At 41.3% G+C, this 18,153-nt stretch overlaps 1 protein-coding gene across 9 annotated transcripts in view; it reads left to right on the forward strand.

The window, feature by feature from the left end:
- Nucleotides 1–18,153, forward strand: part of LOC104980385 (cytochrome c oxidase assembly factor 1 homolog) — a 94,419-nt gene that overhangs the window by 31,447 nt on the left and 44,819 nt on the right. For 4 of the 9 annotated variants that reach the window (XM_010829060.1, XM_010829061.1, XM_010829058.1 and 1 more), the window contains exon 2: nt 16,744–16,796. The exons of the other annotated variants lie outside the window; for them this stretch is intronic. The gene's annotated coding sequence lies outside the window, so the exon portion shown is untranslated. The remainder of the gene's footprint in view (nt 1–16,743; nt 16,797–18,153) is intronic. 9 annotated transcript variants of the gene reach the window in all.

The raw sequence follows: 18,153 nt of genomic DNA on the forward strand, positions 1-18,153 counted from the left end.
GGACTGCAAGGAGATCCAACCAGTCCATTCTGAAGGAGATCAGCCCTGGGTGTTCTTTGGAAGGAATGATGCTAAAGCTGAAACTCCAGTACTTTGGCCACCTCATGTGAAGAGTTGACTCATTGGAAAAGACTCTAATGCTGGGAGGGATTGAAGGCAGGAGGAGAAGCGGACGACAGAGGATGAGATGGCTGGATGGCATCACTGACTCGATGGACGTGAGTCTGGGTGAACTCTGGGAGTTGATGACGGACAGGGAGGCCTAGCGTGCTGCAATTCATGGGGTTGCAAAGAGTCGGACATGACTGAGCGACTGAACTGAACTGATACATGTATTATTTATAATATTTATAAGCAGAGTCAGTGAGGTATGCTGATATATTAGATGTGGGCTGTGAGAGAATAAGTATCAGTGCAGAGCTTTTGGCTGTGAAAACTGGAAGGCTAGAGTTGCCATTCATTGAAAAGGATCAGTGGAAGAAGTAGGTTTGGGGAGGAGGGAGAATTCAGGAGTTTGATTTTTGAACTGGCAAGTTCTAGATGCTTCCTCAGCATTTTGGTTAAGATGTTGACAAGGCACGTAGATACATGAGTCTGCAATAGAAGTCAATGGAGTCTGCAGTAGAGTCTGTAATAGCTAGAAGCAAGGATGTCAATACCGAGGAGAGGATTAAGTCATGAGATTGGAGGGATGAATGTGGAGATGTCCAGGAAGAGCCCTGGGCCAGATCAGTGTTCAGAGGTCAGAAAGATGAAGCTTAGGAACAGGAGAGACTGAAAATGAGTGCCTAGGTAGGAGGAGGAGAACCAGAGCAGTATTGTCTTTGAAGCCTAGTGTGAAGTGTTTTAAAAAAGGACTGGTTGGTGATATCAGATATGCTCCAATAGATCAAGTAGGGTGAGTGCTGAGACCTGATCTTTGGTTTTAGCAACATGGAGGTCAATAAAGACTTTCACAGGAGGTTTTTCTGTGGAGTAGTGAGGCGATCAAGACTAGGTTGGTATCCTCTCAGAGAATGGGAAGACAGGTTTTGGAGATAGCAAAAATAGACATCTCCTTTGAAGAATTTCTCTCCAAAAGCAGAGTAGAGAAATGGGACTATTGCTGGAAGAAGATATGGGATTAAGAAAGTTTTTTCAAAGATAAGAGATACTTCAGCATGTTTCATGCTGATGTGAGTGATATATAAAATGGGGGGAACTGATCCTGCATGAAAGAGAAAGGAGAATTGCTGGAATGAGTTGAGTAGGTGAAAGGAGAGGGATCTAGCATACTGGGGAGGGACTGATTTTATTAATCGTGGGAGCACGGACCGTTCATCCCAGTGGCAAAGGGAAGGTAAGAGTCCTTTGGCACAAATATGGGTAAACTAATAAATTCAATTGCTTTTTATTCTCATTGAATGTGATGTAGGACTGAAATAAAGGAGAGTGAGAAGAGAGGAAAAGGTGTGACATAATTATTCAGCCGACTCATTGGAAAAGACCCTGATGCTGTGAAATATTTAAGGCAAAAGAAGAGGATTGCAGAGGATGAAATGGTTGGATAGCATCACCAATTCAATGGACGTGAACTTGGGCAATCTCTGTGAGATAGTGAGGGACAGGGAGGCTTGGTGTACTGCAGTCCATGGGGTTGCAAAGAGTTCGACACAACTTAGTGACTGGACAACAGTAGCAGTCATTCAGGAGGATAGAGAAATGGTCTGTGATTACAAGGCCGCACCTTGGCCCGCTTGTCTCTGATCATAGGTGCATAGTGAGGTCAGTCAGCAGAGTTAAAAAACTCACTTGGATGTGTGGATGATGTGGTGGTAGGATTTATCTAGGTTTGGGGTGTGCCTGCTGATGATGATAGGGGAAGAGGGGACAAGGTAGTTGAGGGTTTGACAAGGTGTTCAAAAGAGCGGGGTATAGTGATGGGCCATGGACTCTAGGTTGGTGAAGAACAGTGAAAGGATCAATGGATTGTAGAACTAGAGTTTTAAAAAAGATTTTCAAGGAGGTGAATTGAAAAAATAAGGGGTGGCTGAAGAGTAGGATGCTAGAAATTGAGATGGTGGAGGGGGTCAAATTATTGGTAATGACAGGTTCTAGGGTATGATTATGAGAATGAGTCGCTACGGTCAAGTGAGGACCAGATTCTGAGAGGAAAGGAGACCGTCAGGGATCATCTGTGCAGATATTTAAATTATCATGCATTTTATTTCTAGGTATTTATCCATTTCTTCTAGGTTCTCAGATTTCTTGGCATATAAATTGTTCATAGTAGTCTCTTATGATCCTTTGTATTTCTGTGGTATCAATCATGATGTTTCTTCTTTCATTTTGGACTTTGAGTCTTTTTTTTTTCTTGATAAGTCGAGCTAAGGGTTTGTCCATTTTGTTTATCTCTTCAGAGAACCAGCTCTTAGTTCATTGATCTTTTCCTAGTCTTTTTAGTCTTTATTTCATTTATTTTGTTTTACTCTGACCTTTATTTCTTTCCTTCTATAAAGTATGGGTTTCATTTGTTCTTCTCTTTTTAGTTCCTTGAGGTGTAAATAAGCTTGTTTATTTGAGATTTATCTTGTTTCTTCATGTATGCATTTATCCTTATGATGAACTTCCCTGTTAGAATTGTTTTTGCTGTATCCCATAAGTTTTGGTATGTTATTTTTCCATTTTCTTTTGTCTCAAGGTATTTGTTGATTTCTTTTATCACGCAGTTTGATAACAACAGCGTTGGAGAGAGTATCACAGCCACGAGCTAAAATTGTTCAGGAGTGAGGTTGGGGGTGTCATGTTGATGACCACAACAGAATTAGGAATGGTGTGGTCTGATAATGTGAGGTTGAAAGCTGGAAGCTTTTAGAGACCAGTGAGATAGGAATTTGGAAGTGGCAATGAGAAATAAGAGCACCAACCTTGTCTCCAGCTTAATGGGAAGAGGATTATGAGCATTAAGGCAGACAGACTGCAGAGGGCTGCAGGGAGAGCCAGGTTTCAGTTGGCAGTGACTTTCAACCCTGGCTGCACACCTAAATCACCAGGGAGGGCTTGTAAACATACCATTTCCTGGGTCCCAGCCCCTGGAGATTCTGACTCAAATAGTCTGAGGTGGAGCTCAGGCTTGGGTAATTTTCTGAAACTCCCAGGTGATTGTGTGTGCAGCCAGGGTTGTGTCCCAAGCAGGAACGTCTGAGAAAAGGTTGAGTAATTGAGAATGATAGAGGTGTGTCTGAGGGCAGTAGGGAAAGGGTTCTGAAGTTCACGGGGATGGGACATCTTTTCAAAGTTTACTGCCCTTTTGAGTTTTTGTGAATTACCTGTTTCATACCCATTACTCTAGTTTTCTATTGGTGAACGTTTGATTTGGTTTGAGCTTGTTTATTGAAGTATTTCATTAATACTGAAAATAATATGCACCTCTACACATTGTGTAATGAGCACCCAAATCAGGAAGTAGAATGTTACTAGCATCCAGAAGCCACATTTGAGCCCCCACCCTTTCTAGTCACATTTGCTAGGTTCGATTTTTAAAAGGATCTATGTTGCCTACCTTGAACAACAAAATTTCATGTTAAAGTGTACTGGGTTTAGGTAATACGAGAAGCCAAAATGATCCTAGCCATGGTACATGATACATAGAAAATGGCTTGAAAATCCACAATAACATTTTTTCATCTGAAAACTGGCCTCTTGGCAGTGCACTGTAGTTGGAAACACACAAGAGATGATGATCTTTTCAGCCTTCTCTCTCATCAGCTCTACTCCTGTCTGATTGGAAACAAGCTGTTCTGGCAAGTGAAAATGTGCTCTAGGTGACAAGGGGCCTCACTCAGTTAGCCAGGATGGTTTGGGTCTCCCATACCTGCCTGACTGTGGTTCGGAGTCTAGGGTTAGGGCTTGTGAAACAGCTGTAAGCCAGGCTTGCGTCAGGGAAGAGCTCTAAGGAATGGCCACCATGGTTTTTCTTAACTGTAAAATATGTCTCATAAGTGTACATTGCCAGATTCTGCTTTTTGATAGCTGTTAATTTCCAGTATTTTGACCACTGCTATTAAAAAAATGTAAAAGCTGGAGTTTTGGTCTATGAATTTCTTGACAAAAAGCAGGGAAGCAGAAGCTCATAGGGCATTATGATGAAGGCTTTTTATTATACTATCAGGAGCAGGAAGTGCCGGTTTCTTTTATTTTAGCTATACCTATAGCATCTGTTGAAAAATAAAGCTAATCAAAAATGGCATAAATATTAAAGATTATTAGGAAAAAATGGTAAGGACAAAATACTGCTTACTTGCTTTCAGATAGTAACGTTGTACCACATTCTCTAAAATTCTTTGAAGTTTAGATGAGTATAATATCAGAGTTTGTTATAACTAATGTACCAAATAACTTACTGATATTACATTTCTTGAGGGAAGTATTTTCATTCTCATGTCCGTTGCTCAGTGATGCAGTGAGAATGAGTAAAGATAGGTTAGGATGTTGAATGGCCATATAGGGAGTTGTTCCTCCTTTAGGTTGCATTGTCCTGGTGCTCAGTTGCTAAGTCACATCTGACTGTCTGTGACCCTGTGGGCTGCAGCATGCCAGGCTTCCCTGTCCTTCACTATCTCCCAGAGTTTGCTCAGACTCATGTCCATTGAGTCTGGGATGCCATCCAACCATCTCTGTTGCCCGCTTCTCCTCCTGCCCTCAATCTTTCCCAGCATCAGGGTCTTTTCAAATGAGTCAGCTCTTCGCATCAGGTGGCCAAAGTATTGGAGTTTCAGGTTCAGCATCAGTCCTTCCAATGAATATTCAGAACTGATTTCCTTTAGGATGGACTGGTTGGATCTCCTTGCAGTCCAAGGGACTCTCAAGAGTCTTCCTCAGTACCACAATTCAAAAGCATCAATTCTTCAGCACTCAGCCTTCTTTATGGTCTAACTCTCACATCCATACATGACTACTGGAAAAACCATAGCTTTGACTAGATGGACCTTTGTCAACAAAGTGATGTGTCTGCTTTTTAATACACTGTTTAGTTTTGTCTTAGCTTTTCTTCCGAGGGGCAAGCATCTTTTAATTTCATGGCTGTGGTCACTGTCTGCAGTGATTTTTGGAGCCCAAGAAAATAAAATCTGCCATTGTTTCCACCTTTCCCCGATCTGTTTGCCATAAAGTGTTGAGACCGGATGCCATGATCTTAGTTTTTTGAATGATACGTTTTAAGCCAGCTTTTTAAATCTCCTCTTTCACCTTCATCAAGAGGCTCTTTAGTTCTCTTCCTAGGGAAGCATTGTCCTAGGTAAGCCTTTGACCTTTAAAAAGGGTAATTTGAGTAGAAAGATCAGTGGTTGCCATGGGTTGGTGGCAAGGGAGGGATGAAGGGGCAAAGTCAAGAGGACTTTTAGGGCAGTGACACTGTTCTATATGATACTATAATTGTGGCTACATGTGGTTATACATTTGTCAAAACCCATGGAATGTTAACTCCAAGAGTGAACCCTGATGTAAACTATGGACTTTAGATGATGTGTCACTGTAGGCTTATTGATTGTAATAAATGTGACCCTCTGGCTCAGGATATTGATAGTAGGAGAGGCTATGTGTATGGGACCGGGGATGGATGGGAGCTCTCTTCTGCTCAGTTTTCCTGTGAACCTAAAACGGTTCTAAAAACCAAGTTTGCTACTAAACTAAAAGGTAATTTATAGGCTTTTTTGGATAGCAAGTTGTAATATTTAACGATGCTTTCTAATGTAAAGTTATTCCCTTATCTATCATATGGCTTTCATTTGACAGTATACACCTGCTTCTTAATATTTGTCATCAGTAAGTGTGAAAAATAACTAGCTGTTATCCTCTCAAATGGTAGAATCTTTTTATTTTACAAATGAGCAAACCTGGGCCTTTAGAGATATGGAGACTAGGGCTTAGGCTTCCAAATGTTTACCTCATTATCCCCAGAACCATAGCTTTCCTTCCATGAACATAAATATTTGTCCTGATTTCAGCTGTGATGTCCTTAAAATGTTGATTCCATATACATTTTTTTTTTAACATAGTTATCATTTAGAACAGGCAATCATTTACAAAACCTGTAGCTCTCTTCTTTCTGTGTAAATTACCCAGATATTTATTTCTGAATTCCCAAAGCCTACCTTTCTAATATTTATGTAAGAGTTAATTGAAACCAAAAAGTGTGTATCTGGATTATTATCTTAGAGGAGATACTCCTTAACTTTTAGGTTGACTATAAATCTTTATACTTTTCTGTGTTCCTCTGGTACATTTGTGTAGGATGTTAATGATTATAATCAATTCTTTCTGGTAAGAAGCCTAGGTATTGTTTCTGGAGATTGAGTTATATTGAATAGCTGAGAATTGCTACAATCAATAAATATTCAAATTCCATGAACAATATTCTTATGTATTAAGGATTAACTACATAGTATATTTCATACTTTATCTTTTTAAAATTAGTATTCTGAAATCATGGACATTTAATTCATTTTTTTACATTTAAGTGTTTGTTGTTCTTTGTATTTATTAATCTGTTGGTTACCAGTTTCATAACTCATGATTTGTCCTGAATGACACTTTCTACTTCCTAGGAACTGGTTCCTACATGGTTCCCAATCCTTCCTCCCCAAAACTAAAGATTGGTTAACCTTCTAAAATTTTCTTTCTTTTCCTAATGGTATAATATTATCATTTTATGTATTTTAATTATTGTTGTTCAGTTGCTCAGTTGTGTCCGACTCTTTGCAACCCCCTGGACTGCAGTGTGCCAGGCTTTGCTGTCCTTCATCATCTCCTGGAATTTGCTCAAACTCATGTCCATTGAGTCAGTGATGCCATCCAACCATTTTGTCCTCTGTCATCTCCTTCTCCTGCCTCAATCTTTCTTAGCATCAGGGTCTTTTCTAATGAGTCAGCTCTTCCCATCAGGTGGCCAAAGTATTGGAGCCTCAGCTTCAGCATCAGTCCTTCCAATGAATATTCAGGGTTTATTTCCTTTAAGGATTGACTGGTTTGATCTCCTTGCTCTCCAAGGGACTCTCAAGAGTCTTCTCCAACACCACAGCTTGAAAGTATCAATTCTTCAGGGCTCAGCCTTTATGGTCCAACTCTCACATCTCTACATGACTACTGGGAAAACCATAGCTTTGACTAGATGGACCTTTGTCAGCAAAGTGATTAGGATCATCAGAATATGTCATCTGTTGACTTTTAAAATTTACATGGATTAGTTAAAAGTTTAATAAATAATAGTTTAGAGAGTCAGATTTTCCCACATACTTAGTGTTTTCAAGATGTTATTTATTTGTCCTCAAAATAAAAAAGTCTACTTTTCTACTCTCCATTTCCATGGGAAGATGAAATACTAAGCCCTGGTTTTAAATTTAAAGAGAATAAACTTTTGGTCTTTTTTCCTTTCTCCCCTAATACATTACATTATAGCACTTTGAAGAGACTATAGAGGATTATTTATTTAGATCAACTTTTTCATTTTATGGATGAGGAAAGCGGGATGCGAAAGTTAAGTGACTTGCCCAAGTAAGATCTTACAGCCAGTGCCACGTCTTTGGCTCAAACCCTGATCCTTCTCCCACCTCCACCCGCTATTTTTTGTGTCTTTGTGCTTCTTAGTGGCACTAAGCTTCCCAGCTACTCTATTCTGGTCCAGTCTGCAGTACTATTAATGCTTTCTTGGCCACCTTGTCCACACCTTCCTGAAGATCTACAATAGCGTAGACTTGCTTTATTCATGGAAATCAGTGGAGGAATCCCTATGGAAAGCTGCTAGCAGCACTATGGTAGGCAGAATAATGTTGTTGCTGTCATCTCCATTACCCCCACCCTAGTGTGTTCACATTCAAACCTTGGAACTGTTGATTATATTAACATTATGTGGTAAAGCGAAGTGAAAGTGTTAGTCGCTCAGTCGTGTCCAACTCTTTGTGACCCCATGGACTATAGCCCACCAGCCTCCTCCGTCCATGGGATCTCCCAGGCAAGAATACTGGAGTGGGTTGCCATTTTCTTCTCCAGGGGATCTTCCCAACCCAGGGATCAAACCCCAGTCTCCTGCATTGCAGGCAGACTCTTTACCATCTGAGTTACGTGGTAAGGGGAGTTAAAATTACTATTCAGCTGACCTCAAAATATGGAGATTATTCTGGATTAATTTGGTGATCCCAGTGTAATCACGGGTCCCTAAAAGTGGAAAAGGGGAATCAAAAGAAAGAACCAGAGAGAGAGCCACGTGAGAAGGACCAAGCCTCCTTTGAAGATGGAGGAAGGGACCGTGAGTCAAGGAAGGTGGATGACATCTACAAGATGGAAAGTCAAAGAAAGAAATTCTTCTGTAAAGCTCCCAGAAAAGGTATATCCTACTGACACCCTGATCGTAGCCCTGTGAGGTCTGTTAGACTTCTAATGAGCAGAACCTAGGATAATAAATCTGTGTTTTATTTTTTTAAATGTTGATGTATTTAGTTTTTTGGCTGCACTGGGTCTTCATTGCTGCACATAGGCGCTCTCTAGTTACAGGGAGCGGGGCTACTCTTGGTTATGGTGCACGGGCTTCTTGTTGCTGTGGTTTCTCTTGGTGGGGAGCACAGGCTCTGGACTCCTGGGCTTCAGTAGTTGTGGCGCATGGTTCTGGCTGCCCTGAGGCATGTGAGATCTTCCCAGACCAGGGATCGAACCCACGTTCCCTGTATTGGCAGGCAAATTTTTAACCACTGGACCACGAGTGAAGTCCAAATCTGTGTTGTTTTAAGCCGCTGAGTTTGTGGTAATTTGTTACGGTAGCCATAGAAAACTCATACAAGCATTTGTACTGCTCCTCAGAAAAAGTCCTCCACTTGGCTTTCCCACTTTCCTCATGACCTGATTATTTCATTGGCTGCCTTGATTTCCCTTATGAATCCTGGCTCCATGTTTCTTATCTAGATCCTTGGATAAAACAACCCAGTATAAGACTGTCTGCTCCCACTCAACTCTGACTGTCCTTCAGATACACCTTCCCAATATTTGCTCATTGGCTTTACAAACCACAATCTGTATTAAGAGGCTACATAAAATTTTGAAACTGTTCTGCTATTGTTTGCTACTTTCCAGGAATTCAAGGTCATATGCTGACCCAGTGTTTCTAACTGCCCTATTCTAAATCTTAAGAATTATTTTTTTGTTACCTTGTAATGCTTACTGGGGAAATTATGTGTATGGCTACACATGTACTTGCGTATAGCTTCCTATTTATGAAAGAGACAGTGAAATCTATATTTTGTTTCTACTTGACAGAGGAGGAAAATTCTGGGTCATTGCCTGGTTACCTATTTTATTGGGCTGACTTGCTCAGCAGGCTAAAGTGCATGTTTGATAGCCTAACTTGTCAAGATGTTGGGTAATAGATACCAACACATTTACTGGCTCCTACAAATGATTTAATCCTTGACTTGATACAGCACAAACTTCTTTCTTATTGCCCAGTGACTATTGTAGAATTAACTGGTGGTGGGAGCTTAATTTTGCAGGAGCCTTAGTGGGTCAGTGTGATATGAATTAATTAGGACAACTAACTCTACTGGCCTTTTCAAATTAATCTTATTTTCCATGGGGCCGGGAGGCTTGAATTCACCCAAAATGTCTGTCTTCTCGTCGCATTCCATTCTGTGTTAGGGAAAGGCAGAATGCATAATTCTGACACTTGCATTTGTTCATTGCCTGGCAGGGAAATTTGTTCAGTTCAGTTCAGTTGCTCAGTCATGTCTGATTCTTTGCAACCTCATGGACTGCAGCACGCCAGGCTTCCCTGTCCATCACCAACTCCCAGAGCTTGCTCAAACTCAGGTCCATCTAGTTGGTGATGCCATGAAACCATCTCATCCCCTGTTGTCCCCTTCTCCCCCTGCCTTCAATCTTTCTCAGCATCAGGGTCTTTTCCAGTGAGTCAGTTCTTTTCATCAGGTGGCCAAAGTATTGGAGTTTCAGCTTCAGCATCAGTCTTTCCAATGAATATTTAGGACTGACTTCCTTTAGGATGAACTGGTTGGATCTCCTTGCAGTCCAAGGGACTCTCAAGAGTCTTCTCCAACAACACAGTTCAAAAGCATCAGTTCTTTGGCATTTAGCTTTCTTTATTCTGGAAAAACCATAACTCTGACTAGATGGACTTTTGGTGGCAAAATAATGTCTCTGCTTTTTAATATGCTGTCTAGAGTTGGACTGTGAAGAAGGCTGAGCGCCAAAGAAATGATGCTTTTGAACTGTGGTGTTGGAGAAGACTCTTGAGAGTCCCTTGGACTGCAAGGAGATCCAACCAGTCCGTTCTGAAGGAGATCAGCCCTGGGATTTCTTTGGAGGGAATGATGTTGAAGCTGAAACTCCAGTACTTTGTCCACCTCATGCGAAGAGCTGACTCATTGGAAAAGACTCTGATGCTGGGAGGGATTGAGGGCAGGAGGAGAAGGGAACGCCAGAGGATGAGATGGCTGGATGGCAACACTGACTCGAAGGACTTGAGTCTGAGTGAACTCCGGGAGTTTGTGATGGACAGGGAGGCCTGGCATGTTGCGATTCATGGGGTCGCAAAGAGTCGGACACGACTGAGTGACTGAACTGAACTGAACTGAAGTTGGTCATAACTTTTCTTCCAAGGAGCAAGTGTCTTTTAATTTGATGGCTGCAGTCACCATCTGCAGTGATTTTGGACCCCAAGAAAATAAAGTCTCTCACTGTTTCCATCGTTTCCCCATTTATTTGCCATGAAGTGATGGGACTCGATGCCATGATCTTAGTTTTTTGAATGTTGAGTTTTAAGTCAACTTTTTCACTGTCCTTTTTCACTTTCATCAAGAGGCTGTTTAGTTCTTTGCTTTCTGCCAAAAGGGTGGTGTCATCTGCATGTCTGAGGTTATTGATATTTTTCCTGGCAGTCTTGATTCCAGCTTATCCTTCATCTAGACTGGCATTTTGCATGATGTACTCTGCATAGGCAAGTCTGGGTCAGTCTTCTGTGGGGTCATTGCTCCTTTCTCCTGGGTCCTGGTGCGCACAAGGTTCTGTTTGTGCCCTCCACGAGTTTATTTCCCAGTCCTGTGTAAGTTCTGGCAGCTCTGTGGTGGGGTTAATGACGACCTCCTCCAAGAGGGCTTATGCCATACCCAAGTCTGCTGCACCCAGAGCCTTGCCCCTGTGGCAGTCCACTGCTGACTCATACCTCCACAGGAGATACTCAAACACAGTTCTGTCTCAGTCTCTGTGGGATCCCTGGTTACTGGTGCGCACAAAGTTTGTTTGAGCCCTCTGAGTATCTCTGGTGGTAATGAGGTTTGATTCTAAATATGAGTTTGCCCCTCCTACCCTCTTGCTGGGGCCTCTTTGCCCTTGAACTTGGGGTTTCTCCTCACAGCCGCTTCAGTGCTGTGCAGCTGCCGTTCCAGCCAACACAAGAGAAGACTCTACACATGGACATCACCAGATGGTCAATACCGAAATCAGATTGATTATATTCTTTGCAGCCAAAGATGGTGCAGCTCTATACAGTCAGCAAAAACAAGACTGGGAGCCGACTGTGGTTCAGATCATGAACTCCTTATTGCCAAATTCAGACTTATATTGAAGAAAGTAGGGAAGAACCACCAGACCATTCAGGTATGATCTAAATCAAATCCCTTATGATTATACAGTGGAAGTGAGAAATAGAGTCAAGGGATTAGATCTGATAGATAGAGTGCCTGATGAACTATGGAATGAGGTTCATGACATTGTACAGGAGACAGGGATCAAGAAAAAGAGTTGCAAAAAAGCAAAATTACTGTCTGTTACAAATAGCTGTGAAAAGAAGAGAAGCTAAAAGCAAAGGAGAAAAGGAAAGATATACCTTTTTGAATGCAGAGTTCCAAAGAATGCAAGGAGAGATAAGAAAACCTTCCTTAGTGATCAATGCAAAGAAATAGAGGAAAACGATATAATGGGAAAGACTAGAGATCTCTTCAAGAAAATTAGAGGTACCAAGGGAACATTTCATACAAAGATGGGCTTGATAAAGGACAGAAATGGTATGGACCTAACAGAAGCCGAAGATATTAAGAAGAGGTGGCAAGAGTACACAGAAGAACTGTACAAAAAAGATCTTCACGACCCAGATAATCATGATGGTGTGATCACTCATTTGGAGCCAGACATCCTGGAATACGAAGTCAAGTGGGCCTTGGAAGCATCATTACAAACAAAGCTAGTGGAGGTGATAGAATTCCAGTTGAGCTATTTCAAATCCTAAAATATGATGCTGTGAAAGTGCTGCACTCAACATGCCAGCACATTTGGAAAACTCAGCAGTGGCCACAGGACTGGAAAAGGTCAGTTTTCATTGCAATCCCAAAGAAAGGCAATGCCAAAGAATGCTCAAACTACGATACAATTTCAGTCATCTCACACACTAGTAAAGTAATGCTCAAAATTCACCAAGTCAGGCTTCAACAGTATGTGAACTGCCAAATTCCAGATGTTCAAGCTGGTTTTAAAAAAGGCCGAGGAAACAGAGATCAAATTGCCAACATCCATGGATCATCAGAAAAGCAAGAGAGTTCCAGAAAAACATCTAGTTCTGCTTTATTGACTATGCCAAAGCCTTTGACTGTGTGGATCACCACAAACTGTGGAAAATTCTGAAAGAGATGGGAATACCAGACCATCTGACCTGCCTCTTGAGAAATCTGTATGCAGGTCAGGAAGCAACAGAACTGGACATGGAACAGTAGACTGGTTCCAAATAGGAAAATGAGTACGTCAAAGCTGTGGCCACCCACTCCAGTACTCTTGCCTGGAAAATCCCATGGATGGAGGAGCCTGGTAGGCTACAGTCCATGGAGTTGCTAAGAGTTGGACATGACTGAGCAACTTCGCTTTCATTTTTCACTTTCATGCATTGGAGAAGGAAATGGCAACCCACTCCAGTGTTCTTGCCTGGAGAATCCCAGGGACGGGGGAGCCTGGTGGGATGCCATTATGGGGTTGTACAGAGTTCGACATGACTGAAGTGACTTAGCAGCAGCAGTAGCAAGGCTGTATATTGTCACCCTGCTTATTTAAATTTTATGCAGAGTGTATCATGAGAAATGGTGGGCTGGATGAAGCAGAAGCTGGAATCAAGATTGCTGGGTGAAATATCAATAACCTCAGATATGCAGATGATACCACCCTTATGGCAGAAAGCAAGGAAGAACTACACAGCCTCTTGATGACAGTGAAAGAGGACAGCAAAAAAATTGGGTTAAAACTTGGCATTCAGAAAATTAAGATCAGGGCATCTGATCCCATCACTTAATGGCAAATAGATGGGGAAACAATGGAAACAGAGACTTTCTTTTCTTGGGCTCCAAAATCACTGCAGATGGTGACTGCAGCCATCAAAAGATGCTTACTCCTTGGAAGAAAAGTTATGACCAACCTAGACAGCATATTAAAAAGCAGAGACATACTTTGCCTCCAAAAGTCTGTCTAGTTAAAGCTGTGGTTTTTCCCATAGTCTTGTATGAATGTCTGAGTTGGATTATAAAGAAAGCTGAGTGCCGAAGAATTGATGCTTTTGAACTGTGTTGTTGGAGAAGACTCTTGAGAGTCCCTTGGACTGCAAGAAGATCCAACCAGTTCATCCTAAAGGAAGTCAGTCCTGAATATTCATTGGAAGGACTGATGCTGAAGCTGAAACTCCAGTACTTTGGCCACCTGATGAAAAGAACTGACTCACTGGAAAAGACCCCGATGCTGAGAAAGATTGAAGGCAGGGGGAAAAGAGGACGACAGAGGATGAGATGGTTTCATGGCATCACCGACTAGATGGACCTGAGTTTGAGCAAGCTCTGGGAGTTGGTGATGGACAGGGAGTCCTGGAGTGCTGCAGTCCACGGGGTCCCAAAGAGTCGGACGCGACTGGACTGACTGACTGACTCTGCATAGAAGTTAAATAAGCAGGGTGACAATATACAGCCTTGACATACTCCTTTCCCAATTTGGAACCAGTCCATTGTTCCTTGTCCAGTTTTAACTGTTGCTTCTTGACCTGCACACAGATTTCTCAGGAGGCAGGTAAGGTGGTCTGTTATTCCCATTTCTTGAAGAATTTTCCAGTTTGTTGTGGTCTGCATAGTCAGAGGCTTTGGTGTAGTCAATAAAGCAGAAGTAGATGTTTTTATGGAACTCTCTTGCATTTTCAATGATCCAGCAGATGTTGGGAATTTGGTCTCTGGTTCCTCTGACTTTTCTAAATCCAGCTCGAACATCTGGAAGTTCGCAGTTCATGTACTGTTGAAGCCTGGCTTGGTGAATTTTGAGCATTAATTTACTGGCATGTGAGATGAGTGAAATTGTGCAGTAGTTTGAACAGTCTTTGGCATTGCCTTTTTTTGGGATTGGAATGAAAACTGACCTTTTCCAGTCCTGTGGCCACTGCTGAGTTTTCCACATTTGCTGGCATATTGAGTGTAGCACTTTCACAGCAGCACCTTTTAGGTTTGAAATAGCTCAACTGGAATTCCATCACTTGCACTAGCTTTGTTTGTTGTGATGCTTCCTGAGGCCCACTTGACTTAGTATTCCAGGATGTCTGGCTCTAGGTGAGTGATCACACCATCGTGGTTATCTGGGTCATGAAGATCTTTTTTGTACAGTTCTTCTGTGTGCTCTTGCCACCTCTTCTTAATATCTTCTGCTTCTGTTAGGTCCATACCATTTCTGTTCTTTATTGAGCCCATCTTTGCATGAAATGTTTCCTTGGTATCTCTAATTTTCTTGAAGCGATCTCTAGGCTTTTCCATTTTATTGTTTTCCTCTATTTCTTTGCGTTGATCACTGATGAGGGCTTTCTTTTCTCTCGTTTCTATTCCTTTGGAACTCTGCATTCAGATGGGTATTTTTTCCTTTTCTCATTTGTCTTTCACTTCTCTTCTTTTCTCAGGTATTTGTAAGGCCTCCTCAGACCACCATTGTGCCTTTTTGCGTTACTTTTTCTTGGGGATGGTCTTGATCACTGCCTCCTGCACAGTGTCACGAACCCTCATCCACAGTTCTTCATGCACTCTATCAGAGCTAATGCCTTGAATCTATATGTCACTTCCAGGTCTTGTTCCTTGTCTGGAAGGGAAATTTTTTATTGATGCAAAATTTCTTGACTCACTGTGAAGATTTATTAGCCCCTTTTGGGCCCTCCTTCCTTCTCCATCAAGTAATTTCCCAGGTATAAGGAAGAAGATATTTTAAATTTTTATAGGCCTTAGAGACTTTGGTGAGTGTTGTTGATCAGCTAATTCTGCAGATGGTATGTTGTTGGGTCTTGCTTTTTTTCTTTTTTCCATTAGGATGATCTCTGCCATCTAAGCATAATGTTTAGACAATTTGCATTTATTATCAACATGATCAATTTAAAATTTCCCATCTTGTTCTCTGTTTTCTAAATGTCTCATCTTTATTCCTCTTTCTTCATGTTTTCCTCGTTTCTTTTGGATTAACAGTATTTTTTTGTGATTCCATTCTATCTCCATTATTGGCTTATTAGCTGTACCTTTTGTTTTACTTTCTAGTAGTTACTCTAGAGTTTATATAGCTAATTATTAATTTATCTTTAAGTGATATACCATTTCACACAGGAATCTTACACAGTATACTTCCATTCTGCGTCCTCATCTTATGTTATTTTATCACATTTTACTTCTACTTGTTATAAACAACATACCTAATTATTGAACTTTCTTTAAAGAGCCAGGTAGTTTTTTCCAGCTTTTGAGGTATAATTTACAAAACTGTATTTAAAGTGTACAACGTGATGATTTGATATTGGTATAGATTGTGAAAGTATTTCCAGAATCAACTTAACCATTACCTTAGTGATTGTGTGTGTGTGTGTGACAACCTTTAATATCTACTCTCTGCAAATTTCAGTTATCTAATACAGAATATAATCACCATTCTGTACTTTCATTGTGCTGTTTTTGTGGTAGTCATGTTGTACTTAGATTCTCAGGACTTTTTCATCTAATAACTGAAAGTTTGTACCCTTTAACCTCTCTCCATTTCCCTAGTCTCCGGCAACCACCCTACCACTCTGTTTCTGTGAGTTCAGCTTTCTTTTAAGAGTGTCCAGTATTTGAGATTATGCAATATTTCTTTTTATTTCTCTGGGTTATCTCACTTAGCATAATGTCCTCCGGTTTCATCCAGGTTGTTGCAAATGATAGGATTTCCTTGTGTGTGTGTTTTTTTAATGGCTTAATATTATTCCTTTGTATTTACATCTTTTTATACACAATTTTAGTTGCATGCAGAGTGTTGAACACATCCCTCATGAAAGTGTGGAGCAGGGGGGAGCCTGCCACTGGGTGGGAGAGTGTGTGTGAGTGAGGTGCACAGATCGTTGAGGTTACTGAAGGTGAGGCCTCCCCAGCAGTTCAGCTGTGGATTTGCTGCTGTCCTCGAAACGGTTAGTAGGATCCATGTTACTTTGACACGTCTCTGGCTCTGGCAGCCCCTCCCTGCCCCTCAGTTGTACATTCACCTCAGTACCCCTAGATGGGGCAGGAAAGAAGTGGGTCCTTTTGGCAGTATGCTGTCCAGCTGGGGAAGCTGAGTACTCACTTGCATGCTCTCAAACATTCCATGGTGGGAGAAATAGCTGGCGAGAGATCCTGAGTTACACCACTGTGGGGGAGAGGGTAACGTGGTCGTTTTACTTCTACATCTAATCCCTTTTTTATTTTGCTCCCGTAGTATCCTGGAGCTTCTCTGCTGGACTCCGGAGTTCTACAAAAGCTGCCTTCTTGGTAGGTGATTGTCCTAGTCAGTTGGTCTTTGGGGAAATAGCAGTAGAAAACTCTTGTGCCATCTTGCTGATGTCATTTCAATTAACCTTTAAAAAGATTAAAATTGAGAGAAAAATGTCCTTAGCATTTAGCCATGTGTTTTATATTGTAGGCCTCTCTGGCTTTTTTGTGGTTACAAGTTTCCATTTGGTATTTTTCTTCTGCTGGAAGAACTTTAATATTTCTCATGAGATAAGTCAGAGAAAGACAAATACTGTATGATATCACTTATATGAAGAATCGGAAAAAAACAAACTCATAGAAACAGAGTAAAATGTTGGTTACCAGAGGATCGTAGGTGGATGGATAGGAAAGATGTTTAAGAGGACAGACTTGCTACCAAGTAGTTAAATAAGTGGTAGAGAATTAATGCATAGTACAGAGACTACAGATAATATTGTTACAATCATCAAACTTGCTAAGAAACAAACTCAGTTATTCCAACCACTAAAAAGAAAATAGTTAAATAATGTGATAAAGGTGATTATTGCTACAAAGGCAATTGTATTACAATATAAATTGTATACCTTAAATTTACACAATGTTATATGTCAAATATATTTTTGCTGAAGTATGGTTGCTTTATAATGTCGTTAGTTTCTGCTGTACAGCAAACTGAATCAGCCACATGTATTCATATATCCTGTCTTCCTTGGATTTCCTTCCCATTTAGGTCACCACAGGGCTTTGAGTAGAATTCCCTGTACTATATAGTTCATTCTTATTAGTTATTTCATTTAGTTCACTTCAGTCGCTCAGTTGTGTCCGACTCTTTGTGACCCCAAGAATCACAGCATGCCAGGCCTCCCTGTCCATCACCAACTCCCGGAGTTTACCCAGACTCGAGTCCATTGAGTCGGTGATGCCATCCAGCCATCTCATCCTCTGTCGTCCCCTTCTCCTCCTGCCCCCAATCCATCCCAGCATCAGGGTCTTTTCCAATGAGTCAACTCTTCGCATGAGGTGGCCAAAGTACTGAAGTTTCAGCTTCAGCATCAGTCCTTCCAATGAACTTCCAGGACTGATCTCCTTTAGGATGGACTGGTTGGATCTCCTTGCAGTCCAAGGGACTCTCAAGAGTCTTCTCCAACACCACGGTTCAAAAGCATCAATTCTTCGGCACTCAGCCTTCTTCACAGTCCAACTCTCACATCCATACATGACCACTGGAAAAACCATGACTAGATGGACCTTTGTTGGCAAAGTAACGTTTCTGCTTTTCAATATGCTATCTAGGTTGGTCATAACTTTCCTTCCAAGGAGTAAGCGTCTTTTAATTTCATGGGGGCAATCACCATCTGCAGTGATTTTGGAGCCC

This window comes from Bison bison, unplaced genomic scaffold (genome assembly GCF_000754665.1).
Source record: "Bison bison bison isolate TAMUID 2011002044 unplaced genomic scaffold, Bison_UMD1.0 scf7180017864499, whole genome shotgun sequence".
Taxonomy (NCBI): Eukaryota; Metazoa; Chordata; class Mammalia; order Artiodactyla; family Bovidae; genus Bison; species Bison bison.